This window comes from Hypanus sabinus, chromosome 11 (assembly GCF_030144855.1).
Source record: "Hypanus sabinus isolate sHypSab1 chromosome 11, sHypSab1.hap1, whole genome shotgun sequence".
Taxonomy (NCBI): domain Eukaryota; kingdom Metazoa; phylum Chordata; class Chondrichthyes; order Myliobatiformes; family Dasyatidae; genus Hypanus; species Hypanus sabinus.
The window spans coordinates 106,989,058-107,002,229 of NC_082716.1; the positions used below are offsets into that span (position 1 = coordinate 106,989,058).

Genomic DNA, 13,172 nt, shown 5'->3' on the forward strand with positions numbered 1-13,172 from the left:
AAACCTCTGCTGCCTTGCGTCTATATTCACTCGTGGGGAAGGCTTTGGGAGTAAACCCCAAGGGAAAATCCAGATCTGGAACCCTTAAAGCAGTCCTAAGTTTTGTTCAATGCTGACTATCATCAGATGCCTGGAGAGGGGGAGCTTGCTACATGGGCAACAGCTTGCTCTCCATTATCGCACTGTACTGCCCAAGCTTGCATACCTAGGCAGCTAGGACACAATATTCACAGTCAACCCTGACCGATGGAGGCATCAATCTTGGAGCAGCACACTTCTCAAAGCCAAACTTTGCTGTGATTGTGGGATTTTTTTTTGCTCTTATACAACTGAATTATTAAATACAACAGGCTTATTCTCAAAGCCCCAGCTCAGAATGTATTTCCACAGTTTCTGAGAAATTTGGAACACTTCCTCAATGTCTGAACACCAGAGAAGTTAGAACTTACAAAAAATAATTAGCAAACACAAGGAAATCTGCAGATGCTGGAAATTCAAACAACACACACAAAATGCTGGTGGAACACAGCAGGCCAGGCAGCATCTATAGGGAGAAGCGCTGTCGACGATTCGGGTCGAGACCCTTTGTCAGGCCTAACCGAAAGGAAAGATAGTAAGAGATTTGAAAGTAGTGGGGGGAGGGGGGAATGCGAAATGATAGGAGAAGACCGGAGGGGGTGGGATGAAGCTAAGAGCTGGAAAGGTGATTGGCGAAAGTGATACAGAGCTGGAGAAGAGAAAGGATCATGGGATGGGAGGCCTCAGGAGAAAGAAAGCGGGGGGGAAGCACCAGAGGGAGATGGAGAACAGGCAAACAACTAAATATGTCAGGGATGGGTAAGAAGGGGAGGAGGGGCATTAACAGGAGTTAGAGAAGTCAATGTTTATGCCATCAGGTTGGTGGCTACCCAGCCGGTATATAAGGTGTTGTTCCTCCAACCTGAGTTTGGATTCATTCTGACAACAGAGGAGGCCATGGATAGACATATCAGAATGGGAATGGGACGTGGAATTAAAATGTGTGGCCACTGGGAGATCCTGCTTTTTCTGGCGGACCGAGGGTAGGTGTTCCGTGAAACGGTCTCCCAGCCTGCGTCGGGTCTCACCGATATATAAAAGGCCACACTGGGAGTACCGGATGCAGTATACCACACCAGCTGACTCACAGGTGAAGTGTTGTCTCACCTGGAAGGACTGTCTGGGGCACTGAATGGTGGTGAGGGAGGAAGTGTAAGGGCAGGTGTAGCACTTGTTCCGTTTACAAGGATAAGTGCCAGGAGGGAGATCGGTGGGAAGAGAAGGGAAGGGGGGGGGGGGGATGAGTGGACAAGGGAGTCGCGTAGGAATCAATCCCTGCGAAAAGCAGAAAGGGGGGGGGAGGGAAAAATGTGTTTGGTCGTGGGATCCCGTTGGAGGTGGCGGAAGTTACGGAGAATTGTATGTTGGACCTGGAGGCTGGTGGGGTGGTAGGTAAGGACCAGGGAACCCTATCCCGAGTGGGGTGGCGGGTGGATGGGGTGAGGGCAGATGTGCGGGAAATGGGAGAAATGCGTTTGAGAGCAGAGTTGATGGTGGACGAAGGGAAGCCCTTTTGTTTAAAAAAGGAAGACATCTCCTTCATCCTGGAAAGAAAAGCCTCATCCTGAGAGCAGATGTGGCTGAGACAGAGGAATTGTGAGAAGGGGATAGCCTTTTTGCAAGAGACAGGGTGGGAAGAGGAATAGTCCAGGTAGCTGTGAGAGTCTGTAGGCTTATAGTAGATATCAGTAGATAGGCCGTCTCCAGAGATGGAGACAGAAAGATCAAGAAAGGGGAGGGAGGTGTCGGAAATGGACCAGGTAAATTTGAGGGCAGGGTGAAAGTTGGAGGCAAAGTTAGTGAAGTCGATGAGCTCAGCACGTGTGCAAGAGGCAGCGCCAATGCAGTCGTTGATGTAGCGAAGGAAAAGAGGGGGATGGATACCGGTATAGCCTTGGAACATGGACTGTTTCACAAAACCAACAAAAAGGCAGGCATAACTGGGACCCATACGGGTGCCCATGGCTACACCCTTGGTTTGGAGGAAGTGGGAGGAGCCAAAGGAGAAATTATTGAGAGTAAGAACTAATTCCACTAGACGGAGGAGAGTGGTGGTAGAGGGGATTTGGTTAGGTCTGGAATCCAAAAAAAAACCGAAGAGCTTCGAGACCATCTCGTTGGGGGATGGAGGTATATAGGGACTGGATATCCATGGTGAAAATAAGACCGAGGGGGCCAGGGAACGTAAAATCATTGAAAAAATTCAAGCATGAGAAGTGTCACGAAAATAGGTGGGAAGAGATTGAACAAGGGGGAATAAGACAGTGTCAAGGTATGCAGAAATGAGTTCAGTTGGGGCAGGAGCGATGCTGAGACAATAGGTCTACCTGGACAGGCAGGTTTGTGGATCTTGGGTAGGAGGTAGAAACGGGAAGTGTGGGGTGTGGGAACTATGAGGTTTGTGGCAGTGGATGGGAGATCCCAGAGCTAATAAGATTGGTGATGGTATAGGAGACAATGGCCTGGTGCTCCTTAGTGAGATCATGATCAAGGGGTAAATAAGAGGAGGTATCAGAAAGTTGTCGCTGTGCCTCGGCCAAGTAGAGGTCAGTACGCCAAACAACAACAGCTCTCCCCTTATCAGCAGGTTTTATAGTGAGGTTGGGATTGGTGCGGAGGGAGCGGAGAGCAGAGCGTTCGGAAGGAGTGAGGTTGGAATTGGAACAGGGTGTGGTGAAGTCAAGACGATTGATGTCCCATTGGCAATTAGCAATAAAGAGATCCAGAGCAGGTAGAAGACCAGTGCGGGGCGTCCATGACGAGGAGGAGGGTTGAAGACGGGAGAAGGGGTCATCGGTGGGTGTAGGAGAGTCCTTGTCAAAGAAGTAAGCTCAGAGACGGAGCCGCCAGAAGAAGAGTTCAGCATCATGGCGTACGCAGAACTCACTGAGGTGTGGGCAAAGGGTGACAAAGGTGAGACCCTTAATGAGGACAGAGTGCTCTGCCTCAGAGGGTTGAGGGTCGGAGGGAATGGTAAAGACCCGGCACGGATGAGAGATGGGATCAGAGGGGGGAGGGAGGCTGATAGTGTCAGTGGAGAGGGAAAGGTTATTAAAAAATAATTAGTTTTAGTTCATATCTTTGAACAACAGTGGTAAAGATATTTTAGAATTGGTAAAATTCAAAACAATATGGACATCAACCATCATAAAATTGTGAAATAAATAAATTGAGCAAAATACCAGCCATCTCCACACACAGAATGGGTATCTCAGAAATTAAAGATTTATTATCAAAGTAGAGTATTAAATGCGGCTGAGCTACGAGACCAAGTCCCCCACCCACCACCATCAAAGTTCAAAATACATGGTAGTGTAGTGATTGGCACAATGCTTTACAGTACAGGAAACCCTGGTCCAAGTCCCGCCGCTGCCTGTAAGGAGTTTGTACGTTCTCCTAATGATCATGTGGGCTGCCCCCGGGTGCTCCGGTGAGCACCTGGAGACTGACTGGTGGGTAGGTTCATTGGTCAGTGTAAACTGTCCAGTGCTTAGGCTCGGGTTAAATAGAGTGATTGCTGGGTGGCAGGGCTGGAAGGGCCGGAAGGACACATCCATGCCGTATCACAATAAAAAGTAAAACACAAGAAAAATTCTTAAATTCTAGTAACTCCCACATGGGCTGCTGGATTAGAATAACTGAAATGATTCTTTCCTATCGACTAAAGGGAGGGATATGGAGAAAACAGGCAAAGCAGCAGTCCAGCACTAATAACCCAATCTACAGACTATCCTTGACAAGAACCAAGGACAATTTTCAAACAACACATAACTTCTTTTCAAGTATTAAAAGTAATATTGTTCCTCAGGGTGTAGGAACATTTCATAATCTGTCTGGTTAGCCTCCACCCTGGTAACACGAGGATCGATTTCTCATTCTGGTAAAAACAAAGTTCCTTCCCCCTCCGCTCTTCTTCTATTCCCCACTCTGACCTTTCACTTCTTCTCACCCATCTATCACTTCCTCCTGGGCCCCCTCTTCCTTCCCTTTCTCCTATGGTCCACTCTCCCCTCCTATCAGATTTCTTCCTCTCCGGTCCTTGACCTTTCCCACTCACCTGGCCTCACCAATCACCTTCTAGCTATCCTCCTTCCCTACTGCCACCTTTTTATTCAGGCATCTTCCTCCTCCTTCTCTAGTCCTGAAGAAGCAGCTCAGCCCAAGATGTTTATTCATTTCTATGGATACTGAATTACGACCATAGATAGAGAATTAGGCCATACGGTCCATTGAGTCAGCTCCACCATTTCATCACAGTTGATCCATTTTTCCACTCAGACCAATCTTCTGCCTTCTCCCCATATCCCTTCATGTCCTGACCAATTAAGAAACTATCAACCTCGGCTCTAAGTATATCAATGACTTGGCCTTCACAGCCGCCTGTGGCAACGAAATCCAAAGATTCGCCACTCTCTGGCTAAAGATATTCCTCTGCATCTTTACTATAAAAGGGCACCTCTCTATTCTGAGGCTGTGTGCTCTGGTCCTAGACTCTCCCACCATAGGAAACATCCCCTCCACATCCATTCTATCAAACTCTTTCACCAATCAATAGGTCTTAACGAGGTCAGCCATCAAACGCTCTTCATAACAAGCTATTCAATCCTAAAATAATTTTCATGAACCTCCTTTGAACCCTCTCCAGTGGCAGCACATCCTTTCTTAGATAAGGGGCCCAAACCTCATGAAGTCCTTCAGTCAGTCTGATTTCAGTCTCCCTGATTTGCAACTTCAGAGCGGTCAGGTAAAATTTCTATGGGTTCCAGCTCATGTAGGGGAGAAGGGGAATGAGAGGGCAGATGAGTTGGCAAAGAGGGTGTTAAAGAAACAAAAAATAGAAATGTACATTAGTATCAGTAAAGCAAAGGCTAAGTGTGTAATCTGGGGAAAAATCATCCAAATGTGGCAAGAAAGATGGGACAGAGAGGGGAAAGGGAGGCATTTATATCAAATACAAAAGAGTGTTACAGGTACTAGGGTAGGCAGTGGATACAGAAGAGAGGAAACTGTGGACTAGGTTAAGGCTGGGGCACTGTGCACTAAACAAAACATTGAAAATGACAGGTTTATGTGAGGTATGTCAGGAAGAGGAGTCAGTAGAACATGTAGTTCTGAGTTGCAGGAAGTATGGGATACAGAGAGAGATTATGAGAATTACCTAAGGGAATTGGGGGTGCAGGAATTCATATTAAAAGGGTTACTGGGCATGGGTGAGAGGGCACAGTTCAGGGTACTTTTAGCTTTCTTAAGGGATACAGGGTTTTTTTTAATATATAGGATATGATGGCTAAGCAGGAATAGGGTACTAGGATGGCCAAAGAAGAAAGGATAAAGTGTAGATTAGGGTATGTGTGTGTGTGAATGGGTGAAGGGATTTAGAATATACTGATCCACACTCCAGAGCAGAAGGTGGCGGTAATGCACCATTAAGCTGGGTGCCAACTGCCATAAAACAAGTAGTAGAAGAAGAAGAAGAAGAAGGGGCCCAAACTACTCAAAATACTCCAAGTGAGGCCTCACCAGTGCTTTAGAAAGCCTCAAGCATTTTGTGTGCATTGCTAACTACTCATTCAGTTTATGAAAAATCAGAATTCAAATTCAGGTAACATGGCTTTTAATCAAAACTTTGAAATGATCAGCTATGTAGTCACTGCCATTCTGCAAAGTGGACTCCTTTTCCCCTAACTGCCCTTTCAGCAGTGTTCATTAGATTTGTCACTTTGCTTCAAGAGGCTAGCAAGTTTCTCAGGCAGTCACTTGTGTATGGAAAATGAGTTGTGAATTGTTATTGGCAATAAGCCAGTTTCCATTCATGGTTAAATGGAATCCCTGTCAGGATTAGCTACTGTGGCCAGCCAAGAACATGGTAGGGTGCCCTTTTAAGGGGAAAAATTTATTTACAAATAAGCAGCAATCATATCTAGAGCTCCTGCCCAAATGGAAATGCCTTAATGAGAATTCATTTCTCTCCACCGATCCCTTTCACAGCCATGGTCAAATAGTCACTTAATATGAATAGATTAATGGGGCAGTGGATACAATTTATTTATTGCTTATTTAATTACTTATTGAGATGCAGTGCAGAATTGGCCCTTCCAACCGTTCAAACCACACAGCCCAACAATGCTAGCCTAGTCATGGGACAATTTACAATGGCCAATTAACCTACCAACAGGTAGTTCTTTGGACTGTGGGAGGAAACCTGGGCACCAGGAGGAAACCCACTCTTTCACAAGGAGAATGTACAAACTCCTTGTTGGCAGTGGCGGGAACTGAACCTGGGTCATCTAAACTGTAAAGCATTGTGCTAACCATAACATTACCGTGCTGAGAGAATTCGAATATTAAAAACTTAACGTGCAGTTACCTTCTCCAGAAGGCACAGCAAGTTTCATGACAGCTATGCACTATGTGCAATTATTAGCAGTGTAAAACAACTAATTCCATACACGATTAACTTCATCGATGCCATCTGCACAGGATGCTTTTGAAGGGACTATTTGAAGGAATTGTTATTGATTTTTTGTGCTGGGGAGGAAGTGTGGGGGTTAATGGTATTTTGTACAGGAATGGTGATTTGGGGGTTGATGCTCTTGTTGCACTTTGTGCAGATAGAGATGTTTGGGAGTTGATGATTGTGTTGCTGTTCTTTTTTTGTGCCGGGGTGTGTTTGCTGTTTTCCTTTGAACATCTGCCATGGTTTTCTCTGGATAGCCATGGAACAAAAAAAAATGAATCTCAAGAGTTGTATACTGCATAGATACTTTGATAATAAATGAATCTTTGAACTTTTTTGGGTAGTTTCACACAGCTTATAACAAAATGTGCTGAGGGAAAAAAAATTAAATTCACAATGGAAAAGGTAGTTTATTCTAAACTAGTGAACAGGATAAGCAAAAGTTTCCAAAAGTGACTTTCCTTTTAAAGTTTCCAATTTAAAGTTGTTACCAAGTATTTAGGGGGCAATGCAAATCTCTGTGGACTATGCGAGTGTGGAGCAGTTACCTCAAGGAGAGCACAATTAAAAGTGTTAGTAAAGCCAAATGGAGGAAAGTGCAAAGCTGTGACGATACAAAGCTTTGGATATTTCTAATGAAGGCAGAAGTCATAATGGGCCTATTGAGCCTTATTTAACTTTCAACTCAGGACAAATTCAACTGTCACAAATACACACACAGTTAGCTTTCTACAGATCACTTTTTGCAATAGTTAATTCCAATATTCAAAACCTGCCTTAGAAACCAACACTGTGGCAATGCAACTGGGATAGTACTAAAGGAACTATTTCGAAGTTCAAAGTACATTTATTATCAAATTATGTATACATTATACAACCTTGAGATTTGTCTCTTTACAGGCTATGAAACCAAGAATCCCAAAGACACCTTGACCTTTTTGATACAGCCCGCACTTAAACTATTGACCAAATACTTCTAAACACTCTGGGGCCTGGACACCGTCACCTGGACTCGACCTGCACCTGACCTCTCTGATTCAGCTTGGCGCTTAAACTTATAGAACCTGGGATCTTCCTTGCTCTTGGTGATGGGCCCACGGCCTCGCCTCACATTGGTTCTGCTGCATCGAATTGCTTCCAAGTCCAAAAGGAAGCTACAGGCTATTGCTTACCAGAAAAAAGGAGTGATTAACAAAGAAGGTAGTTGTTTTCTTTGTTTCATTGGCTGTCAGCCAGAAGTCACTAAGATTCACCAGCACCATTTTAAAATTATATATTTAATGGTGTGTCGGAATACATCAAAGTGAAAAATTTAAGTCATTTTGTGTAAAGGGCATACAAAAATCTTTATTGTAGTATTCAAACAACATTTCTATGTTAATGAAAGTACTGGCCCATCATTATTCCAATAAAGGCTCTCTCCCTCTGTCAGCCAGACAGGTCTCTCACGAGCCTAATAAAAAGCTAAAATATGTGATTCTGATTTGCACTTTTTCCTTCCATCAGTCCTGCAGTAAGGAAAACTTACTTCCACTCCAGTTACCTGGAATATAAGAAGCTAATGAAGCCAAGACAGATTTGCAAACTTTTTAGATTCAGCTATTGGTGGTCGACAGGGCAGAATGATTTATGGTACTACTCATTCCTTCCACCAATTACACTGAACCTTGCATGCTAATCAGCAAGATTCGCAATACCATCCCAATGCTCCTTCTTCCCTTCAAGACACACTCACTTACATCTATTTTTATCATGTAAGATCATGTACACTTCTAAAAGGTGTAGAACGCCTGAAGAACGCGGTAGAAAAAAAAGGGGAAAAAAAAGTTCTTCAGAATAAGGTAATAGTCCCATCCTAGGAATGAGCCTAGTAAATCCCTTCTGATGGACATCAGTGTCCTGCTGAAGGGTTTCAGCCCAAAATGTTGACTGCTCTTTTTCATAGATGCTGACTGGCCTGCTGAGTCCTTCCAGCATTTTCTGTGCATTACTTTGATTTCCAACATCTGTAGATTTTCTCGTTTGAAATCCCTTCTGGATTGCCTCTAATGTTAGTATACCCTGTCCTGAATAAGGGAACCAAAACAAATGTGAAGCTGTTCCACCAACATAAACTACACTCTAGAGCTAAGGTGCAACAACACCTTTGCAAAGTGCAGACAACTGCTGGCCTAGTCTCTGCCCCTCCACGGACCCCTCAGTTAATGGTAAGGCTCCCCGGCGTAATAAAAGGTTGGGAATGCATACTTTAGAATAAAGATGTGGAGGAATTTATTCAGCCAGAGGGTGGCAAAACTGTGGAATTCATTTTCAAAAGTTGACTGAGGAGGCCAAAATATCAGTTATATTTAAAGCAAAGATTGATAGGTTCTTGATTAATAAGGGCATCAATGGTAATGGGGAGAAGACAGGAGAGTGGGATTGATAATAAATCAGCCATAATCGAATAGTGGAGCAGAGTTGCTGGACCAAATGGCCCAATTCTGCTTGTGTCTAATGGTTTGAAAATCATGCTTCAATTTCTAGAAATCCACACACCCTATTCTTTATAGGTGGTTTCTAAACTATCACCCTATTCCTGTCACTCCAGTCTTTGGTCTTCGCCGTTCATTTTAAATACTCAGCCTGCTTTTTTAAACAAATTAATCAAGATCAATTCAAATGGATGGGCTTGATGGCTCCTTGATTCATTCTTTTTACTCTGAACTAGAGCAGTAGAAATAACACGAGTTGAAATTCCACTTAAAGCAAGGTCCAAGGAGAGTGTTCAAAATCATTGTTAAAGTCAGGAGGTTATGCTGCAACCTTATAGAACTCTGGATAGGCCACGTCAAAAGTATTGCACACAGTTCTTAGTCACTCCACTATAGGGAGGATGTTGAGGCTTTGGAGAGGGTGCAGAAGAGGTTTACCAGGATGCTGCCTAGCCTAGAGGGCATGTGCTGTCACTAGAGGCTGAATAAACTTGGGTTGCTTTCTCTGGAACGACAGAGGCTGATGGGAGATCTGATACAGGTGGGAGATCAGAACACAGGGAGCATGTGTTTCCCAAGGTAGAAATGTCTAGTACCAGATGGCATATATTGAAGGTGAGAGGGGATAGGTTCAAGGTGTACATGAGGGTGAAGATTTTACTCAGAGTGGTGGATGCCTGGTATGGTGCAGAGGCAAGTTCAATAGAGGCTTTTAAAAGACACTTGGATAGGCACATGGACTTAGGAAAATGGAGGGATACAGACAAGGATTAGTGTTTGGGTGCTTTTAATTTGCTTTTCAGCTGATTGAGCACAACACTGTGGGCCGAATGGCCTGCTCCTGTGCTCTGTTGTTCCATGTTCTATGCTTAAATTATAACCCCATTGCTCAAATGTCTTTTCACTGCCTCAAACATTATCGCCTTCTTAGTTATTTACACAAACTCATTGACTACATGCAAGAAGTAAGCAGAGCTACTGACAAGCATTTGTACAAAAAAAACCTTTTGTTAAACGGCAGGACATATTCCACAGCACTGTGTACTCTTAGACTGCCCCGGTATCAATGTCTCAACACATTCCTGTCCAAACCAAAAGAGGGTGTTTCCATTCTCAATGCCTCCTTTGTAGAACATCTGACTGAGGGGGAAAAATATTAGTCGCCTTTCAGTACAGTGATGATTTCACAGCCAACCTCAGATTCAGCTATGCAGATAACACCGTCCATCACAAAAAGCCACTCCCCTCAGGTAATGCTTCAACAAGATTACCTTATAAGGTTAAGCTGCTCACTTTCTGAACTGAGTATTACGTAATCTAGGTGTGGCATACCAGAAGTAGCTGCTGTACAGCCATTTAATTCAACAAGACTAGTGGTAGACTTCTTACACAATTCAGATGACGAATGTAATGTCTCACGCTACAGTACTTAATGACTTACTATGGTAAATAATTCAACCTTTTAAAATAAAGGTTTCCACATACAAAGTCAAAAGAAAACACAGAAAGACTGCGGAACCTTGCCACAAGTGTTGTAAATCCATTAGCAGAGACCAAAGCCTTTGTGCAGAAAGTCTCTCAGTATCAGTCACTGAATTTAAAGTCAATTCAACTTTTGAGAGCAATTTTACAAGAGCAATTCGCAAATATATCAGGTCAAAAATGTGGTAGGCTGTTAGAATCAATTTGCAAGTTAAAATACTGATTAATAAATCTAATATAGTGACTGTAAACAATCATTTTTTGGGGCAAGAGAGAAAAGGTCACCAAGTAACCATGAGAAATAGGAAACAACACCTTAGTGAATAAAACTTTGTCAATTACAACACACCATAAAGGCAAATACTTTCCCACCACCCATAAAGATCCTAAACTAGCACTCCTGCATTTGCATCAAACAATATTGCTATAATAAAACTATTCAATTCCATCTTAAAGAGCAAAGTTTTTAAATCTTAACATTATTAGAGAAGCATCACTGCTGCTGCATTAAAAATAAACACCGAGCTGATTCAGCTTAAGTTGCTTAGCAATTGACCATCATGGTTCCAAATAATGTCAGAGCCTGGGCTACAATCAAATCCTCAAAACAAAAAAAGAGAGTTCATGACAATTCAAAAGAGTAAAGAGTCAATGTTTTGGGCCAAGACCTTCATCAGTACCCAATATCTGTCCTGATGAAGGGCCCAAAATGTCAAATGTTTATTCATTTCCATAGATGCTGCCTGGGCTGCTGAGATCCTCCATGGTTTGGATTTCTTTGGATTTCCAGCATCGACAGAATTTCTCGTGTTTGTAATTCGTGACCCTAAGCGAAGAATTAGAGTCAGTCATAGAAAGGTATAGCGCAGGAACAGGTCCTTCAGCCCAACTAGTCCATGCTGTACATTTTAAAAACCCATCAACCTCCACCGGGACCACAGCCCTTCATTAAAACATTGAAATCAAGCTCACACATGCACCACTTGCACGAGCAACTCGTTCCACACTTTCACCATCTTCTGAGTGAAGACGTTTCTCCTCATGTTCCCTTAAACTTTTCACCTTTGGCCCTTAACCAAACTCACTAGTACCGATTTTCCCAAATTATGACTCACAAGCAAGAAACATTGCTATAAAAATTAGCTGAAGTGGACTTCAATATATAAAAAAAGCTGCATTCACGAACTGTCTGTCAGAACTAGTTTCTCCCATATAACACTCTAAGTGGTGCTACATCCATTAAAAAATGGCAAAAATGAACAGTCACATGTACTATAAAATTACTCTCCCTGATTTCACTCATCTCTAAGAAAATTCTGCAACTGGAGAAATATAAATCCCTGAGCAGATTTTGTGGAAAATAGGGATTTACAATGTCACTTTTGGCAGCCACAAAAAAAAAGCTTACTTAAAGATAATCTTTACAACAAAACTTTGGCAGAGGGGGGACTTGAATTAGGTTAAATAATAGTTTTTTTTTCCCAAAAGTGCTGCTTCCTCAGACTTTTTTTGTTTATGGTAGACTCTTGAAACGGAACACAAATATAATTTCAGACTATTTGTATCATGTAGGAATTTGGAGAAACAAGAAATTAACTTTTATTGCATATAATGTGTTTAATTGCATAATGGTGCAGACACTTTGCAATGGTTCAACTAAGCTAGAAATGTTTTTTGATGATTTTCATTTGTATTCATTGTCTGAGGCTTCTCACTTAAAGTGTCTAACAATGATATCCAGCATTAATGGATTCCAGTTGCCCTGATACCATTTCTCCTTGACTGCAATCTCCTGGCGAAATCTTTCACCATGCTCGTCACAGTGCCAAGATTAACAGAGAAATCCAAATGGGACTGCAGAAAATGAAACTTTATGACATGTTGCACTCATGGTTTTGTATGCTCGAAGCACGTTGTCAACCAGCTGCACCTAGTTTGATGCTCTGTAGTTGCCAGGAAAATTTTCAACATCCTTGAATGCCTTCCATGTGATTTTTTTCTGATCCCACTAGAAGTTCTTCAAATTGCCTATTTGATTTGTGAACCAACAAAAATGCCTTCCTTAATCTTGGCATCAGTCATTCTGACTTGAATTATAAATTGAAATAGCAAAAAATATATTGTATGATAGGGGAATTTCATGGTGAGTTTCATGACCAACATCCCAAAACACATAAGATATACCCAAAAATATTCAGGAAGCAAAATCTTTGTAGTCCAGCAGAACAAGAATGTAGTTACCTTGGACACTTTACATGGTTATGATTAGGTGCTTCCCAACCTCTTCTATGCCATTAACAGAGGGGTCCATGGAGCCCAGGTTATGATAAATATGCTGTGTTCTCTGGATTTAAGTACAAATGGAAGCAAAATATCAAGGGTAGCTGGTCCAGGACTATGTTGCTATCTCAGCAACATCACAAAATAAACTATCTAGTCATCACACTGATTATTGGGACCACAATGCCTGCAAATTGTCTGTTTCCCATGTTGTATGTCTGCCCTTCATTGATGATAAAGTATTCTAGGACAACCTGAGATTATAAAAGCTTCTGATACTGTGAACAATGGAACTGAAGTTAGTTGTATACAGTCTTTGCAAAATGGTAAATACATTCAAACCCTTCCCCCGCAATTATTAATTTGAAACTCCAATACAGCACCTTGCTGTTCCCAAGAAA

At 42.5% G+C, this 13,172-nt stretch overlaps 1 protein-coding gene across 4 annotated transcripts in view; it reads right to left on the minus strand.

Moving 5' to 3' along the window:
* Positions 1-13,172, minus strand: part of LOC132402251 (alpha-actinin-1-like) — a 158,677-nt gene that overhangs the window by 115,300 nt on the left and 30,205 nt on the right. The gene's annotated exons all lie outside the window — the stretch shown is intronic.